Below are 6,568 nucleotides of genomic sequence, written 5' to 3'. Positions count from 1 at the left end.
TGTGGCCCCAAAACGGACAAGCAGTAGAAAATGGATGGATATATATATATTTTATTTTATTTTTTTGTAATTATTATTATTATGTATTATTATACAATATGATGAGGTGGCGACTTGTCCAGGGTGTACCCCGCCTTCCGCCTGAATGTAGCTGAGATAGGTCCAGCACCCCCCGCGACCCCAAAAGGGACAAGCGGTAGAAAATGGATGTATATATACGGTGCATATATATATATATGTATATTTTTTTTTTGTAATTATTATTATATATTATTATACAATATGATGAGGTGGCGACTTGTCCAGGGTGTACCCCGCCTTCTGCCCAAATGCAGCTGAGATAGGCTCCAGCACCCCCCGCGACCCCAAAAGGGACAAGCGGTAGAAAATGGATGGAGATATACAGTGGGGCAAAAAAGTATTTAGTCAGCCACCCATTGACAATCAATGGGTGGCTGACTAAATACTTTTTTGCCCCACTGTATATATATATATATATATATATATATATATATATATATATATATATATATATATATATATATATATATATATATATATATATATATATATATATATATAATAACATTATAACATTTTACTTTTTATAACTTTATAAAAAGTTTCTCGTGCGCACGAGATACATGTCTAAAAAAAAAAAGAAAAAAATTAGATTTTTTTTTTTCCTCCCCCCATGTCCCTTTAGGGGCTCCGTAATTTGCTACCTTACTCGAGACATGTTTTTCTTTGGGCATTTCCCCCCAAAACTTTTCTTTGCACAAATTCTACTGTTTTTGAAATGATGATTCTCACACTAATAAACATTTGTGTTGCACGATTATTAAAATCGACATTGTTTTATCGTTTTCACCTCCGTACGAAATGTCGTTCTTACCTGTACTGTAAAGTTCAAATTTGAATGACAATAAAAAGGAAGTCTGAATATTGCCAGCTGTTAGCTGCTTCTGTTGTGTGTGAGTTGAATACATTGCCTGTTGCTTTGCTGTCAGTGCTGAAGTCACACCCTCACCAAACCCCAGCAGAGTATCCTGAGATACTACAAAAACAAAGTCTTGTTAGTACAGTTAATCCACGCCTCGGCCGTGCACGTACTAACACAAGGACACTTGTTGTTTTCCTGCCAGGCTCCTTCACTCTTTCAGCAGCACACACACAAGTTGTATTATGTTAGTCGTCACAGCGCACCGTGCAGGATGCGGAGGGAGTTATTCTTCTAATCTGCCTCTAATGCAGCGGTTTTTAACCATAGCGCCTCCTCCAGGGGCCCGAAAAATAAGTTTCTCAGCTGTGGTCCATATGGTCCGCAGCGGTTCTCCGTTGTAATACACTCTTCCACCACTTGTGGCAGTAATGACAATATCAAACAAACAGATGAAGTCTGGAGCGAAAGTCAAAGGGAAGTTTCTTAAGCGCAAAAATTATGACTAAAGTGGTGAAGCTGTATATACTGTATATATACAGTATATATATAGCACTTTAATTGTACTGTGAGTTTTGTTAAACATATATTATTTAGTTAACACTGATTTTTTTTAGCACTATGTAATTGTATGTAAATGTATTTTTTATGAGTTTTAATGACCCCATACGGTACTCAGTTGTAATACACTTTTCCACCACTTGTGGCAGTAATGACAATATCAAACAAACAGAAGAAGTCCGGCGCTAAAGTCAAAGGGAAGTTTCTAAAGCGCAAAAATTATGACTAAGCGGTGAAGCTGTGTATATGTGTGTGTAATATATATATATATATATATATATTTATATATATAAATTAAAACATTATGAATTTTAATGACCCCATCGGTACTCAGTTGTAATACACTTTTCCACCACTTGTGGCAGTAATGACAATATCAAACAAACTGAAGAAGTCCGGCGCTAAAGTCAAAGGGAAGTTTCTAAAGCGCAAAAATTATGACTAAGCAGTGAAGCTGTGTATATGTGTGTGTAATATATATATATATTTATATATATATATATATATTTATATATATATATATATATATATATATATATATATATATATATATATATATATATATATAAATTAAAACAAACAGAAAAAGTCCGGAGCTAAAGTCAAAGGGAAGTTTCTTAAGCGCAAAATGTATGACTAAGTGGTGAAGCTATATATATATATATATATATATATATATATATATATATATATATATATATATATATATATATATATATATATATATATATATATATATATATATATATATATATATATATATCACTTTAATTGTTTTGACAGTTTTGTTAAACATATATTATTTAGTTAACATTGATTTATTTTAGCACTATGTAATTGTATGTAAATGTATTTTTTATGAGTTTTAATGACCACATACGGTACTCAGTTGTAATACACTTTTCCACCACTTGTGGCAGTAAGGACAATATCAAATAAACAGAAGCCCATCCATTTTCTACCACTTGTCCCTCGCGGGGTCGTGGGGGTGCTGGAGCCTATCCCAGCTGCACTCGGGTACACCCTGTCCGGAGCTAAAGTCATGGAAAAGTTTCTTCAGCGCAAATAAATGTGACCAAAGTGTTGAAGCTGTATTTTTTTTCATTTGCACTTTAATTTTTATTGACAGTTTAGTTAAAAAACATATATAGTATTATTTATTATTAATTTAGTTACAATCTATTCAATTTAGTCTAATGTATTTCTATCTACATGTGTTTTTGTTTAGTTTTACAGTTTCTTCTTTTGCAGCATATTTGATTACTTTTGCAATGAGCTTGACAATCTTTATAATAAGAAATGCTTTTGTACTATTTGACAAGGTTTATCCTGTTAAACTGTAAGAAAGTTAGATAAGCCGGTCTTTCCGGGCTTTCTGCTCTGCCGCTCCAAGTCTGTGGAACGCTCTCCCTGACCACCTGAGGGCACCACAGACTGTGGATGCTTTTAAAAAAGGCTTAAAAGCCTTTCTTTTTAAAAAAGCCTTTTTTTTAGATATGTGCATACTAGCTATAGCTATTTGGCTGTTCTAGTTTTTATTTGTATTTATTTCTTTATTATCTTTTTATTTTTTAATACACTGCAGCACTTTGAGATTGTTTACTCAATATAAAGTGCTTTTTACAAATAAAATCTATTATTATTTAAAAAAAATAAGCAATCATCTTTTGTGCTCCATTCACTACTGTTAGCCTTGCACACACTAGTACATGTTTATATTTGTAGTTAATCGTTAATATTTGAAGAAGAGAGCAGTCCACCAAATCAAATCCCTTGTGTGTTTAACATACTTGGCCAATAAAGCTGAGTCTGATCTTTTATTTTGAGTGGGCCCCGGGCCCCTCTGTAGTGCATAAGTTGAGCCCCAGAGGTAAAAAAGGTTAAGAATCCCTGCTCTAATAATGGCCTCTGACCCTGCAACAATGTCAATAAAACATTTAAAGCTTTTATTCCTGACAGAGACGTAAAATACTATATTGCGTACATGTGATTCAAACTGTGAAATATAAAAGTTTTGTATGACAGGTTGTTTTTTTTGTCGTGCACGTCTGGCACGTACTGAAAACCGAAGCGTCTGATTGGAGCAGGACCCAAACACGGAAGTGAAACAGGAAACCGAAGCGTCTGATTGGCTGCGCTTGACCTATGCCCCTCCTCTGCAGTTTTAAATTTTAATCTGAAAACAATTTTTTTTTTTTAAATACATAAAATTGCATTGATTAGTGGCAGCGGATTATAGTGCTACACTTGGCCATGTTTTCATTATTAAGATGTCTGACTAAATTGTTTGGTCTAGTTAGTCGTTTATTGTTGTTGCACTGACACAACGTGACGTCAACAGAGCGCCTCTTTCCCAAAGGAGGTCACATGTGACACAAAGACAAAAGTTAGGCACACGAAAAACGTCTTCCGTGATATTTTTAAGCCAGGAAACTATGAGGGACTGTGACTTTTACAACAGGAAATGTGCCATAAACAGTGAATGGTTTGACCGCTGGTGCCATCTGCTGTCAAAAAGCTTGAACTACATGAAGCTGACTACCTGCAGTGCCTTCTATTATAAATGTTGTATTGTAACAAGAGGTGAATGAAACATGTCCTAAGGAGTCAAGACACCTAAATAATTAGTATAATAAAGAGCAAAGTACACTGCAAAAAGTTAGTGTTCAAAAACAAGAAAAAAAATACAAAAATGATGGGTATTTTTTTTGAACTAAGCAAAATTATCTGCCAATATAACAAGAACATTTGGCTTGTCAAGACTTTCCAAAACAAGTAAAATTAGCTAACTTCAATGAACCCAAAAATACCTTAAAATAAGTATATTCTCACTAATAACAAGTGCACTTTTCTTGGTAGAAAAAAAAAAAAGAGACCTTTTTTCTCAATATGTTGAAAAATATTCTTAAATGAAGTAAATGCTAGTGCCATTATCTTGACATAATGATATGCGCTCGGCATTACATTTCTTGAAACCAGCAAACTTATACTAAAAACTAATTTATTGTTCTTAATGGAAATTCAACAAGGCAAGCGCTTGTTACTCTCGGGGTCTCCTAGCCACTCAGGCAAATCATATTGTCTAAAAAGGCATTTTTCCATGGATAACATGACATCATTGCGCCAAGTGCGTGCCCTTTCAGTCAATTAGTGCGCATATATACCCGGCCAAAAATGTTTTAACCGTAATTTTAAAGAATTTATGAACTATTTCTGTTCAAAATTGTTTAAAATGTTAAATATTAACTGTCAGTTTACTGTACTGTGCCAACTGTACTACTATATGAGTATGTGTTTTCTATTGTTTCATTGAAAATAAAACAGCAAAGTCCATCCGTTTTAATTATGAGACAAAATTGTGTCAAAGTCATGATTTTTTTTTTCATGCTTGAAATAAGAAATGATGACTTTAAAAAAGTAGTTTTATACTTGTGAGTGTTGATGACACAGCTTTGCAACAGTTGATATTCTAGTTTCAAGCATGTTTTACTCAATATACACTACCGTTCAAAAGTTTGGGGTCACCCAAACAATTTTGTGGAATAGCCTTCATTTCTAAGAACAAGAATAGACTGTCGAGTTTCAGATGAAAGTTCTCTTTTTCTGGCCATTTTGAGCGTTTAATTGACCCCACAAATGTGATGCTCCAGAAACTCAATCTGCTCAAAGGAAGGTCAGTTTTGTAGCTTCTGTAACGAGCTAAAGTGTTTTCAGATGTGTGAACATGATTGCACAAGGGTTTTCTAATCATCAATTAGCCTTCTGAGCCAATGAGCAAACACATTGTACCATTAGAACACTGGAGTGATAGTTGCTGGAAATGGGCCTCTATACACCTATGTAGATATTGCACCAAAAACCAGACATTTGCAGCTAGAATAGTCATTTACCACATTAGCAATGTATAGAGTGTATTTCTTTAAAGTTAAGACTAGTTTAAAGTTATCTTCATTGAAAAGTACAGTGCTTTTCCTTCAAAAATAAGGACATTTCAATGTGACCCCAAACTTTTGAACGGTAGTGTAGGTCATCAAATCTCAGCAACAAGCTGTAATATCTTACTGAGATCATTTAGGACCAAAACCCTTAAAACAAGTAAAACACTCTAACATAAAATCTGCTTAGTGAGAAGAATTATCTTATCAGACAGAAAATAAGCAAATATCACCCGTATTTGACATATTTCATCTTACTTACATTTCAGTTTTTGCAGTGTGCTCAAAGCACCGTCACCTAAAAAACACACCTTTAAGGTTGGGCGACGGCCATTTTACCACCTGAGCCATGCCACACCTTTAAAATATACTGTTTATGTTTATTGTAATATTTTACAATTGCACACAAAAGCGGAAATTGTAAAAAAAAAAAAAAGAAGATAGTGTTACTATTGACACAATCCAAAAATAGTTAATATTTTCTTTCTCTTTCATTTCTTTTATTGTAACTGGATTTGCATATGTTCTGTAACTGGATCTGTGTACTGTTATTTTATTATTTTGAGAATTTTCTTTTTCCTTTCTTTGTACTTGGATCTGTGTATTATTATTTTACTTTGAACTTTTGAAAAGGACCCCAGGAAGACTAGCCTGGCGTTTGTGCGTCGGCTAATGGGGATCCTCAATAAACAATAAACAATATTGTTAATTTTTTAAATGTTTTTATAAATGGCTGCGATGATAATGTCAATGAGGGATTTCAAATCACTGCTATGTTGAAATTCTTATTAATATTGATACTTTTGTTGATATTATTCATTTTTGTTTTGCCTACTTTTAGATTGTTTTGTGTCATGTGTCTACTCAATCGCTCTGTTGATTGCTATTCTGAATGTTGCTGGGCCAGGTTTGGTTTTGGAATTGTACCATTACAGTATTAGGGTGTATTCATTTGTTGGATTGATGAATTAAAAAAATAAAAATAAAATAAAAAATAAAAAAACCTGTCAGAGCCTAACTGTCTAAGTCAGGGGTGTCAAACGTACGGCCTGCGAGATGAGTTTGCCAAGTATAAAATTGAGCTGAAATTGTCTAATGAAATGAAACTGCTGATCTAAATGTGTCCACCGGG

Source organism: Entelurus aequoreus, linkage group LG26 (assembly GCF_033978785.1).
Source record: "Entelurus aequoreus isolate RoL-2023_Sb linkage group LG26, RoL_Eaeq_v1.1, whole genome shotgun sequence".
Lineage (NCBI taxonomy): Eukaryota > Metazoa > Chordata > Actinopteri > Syngnathiformes > Syngnathidae > Entelurus > Entelurus aequoreus.
This window is presented reverse-complemented; position numbering follows the sequence as displayed.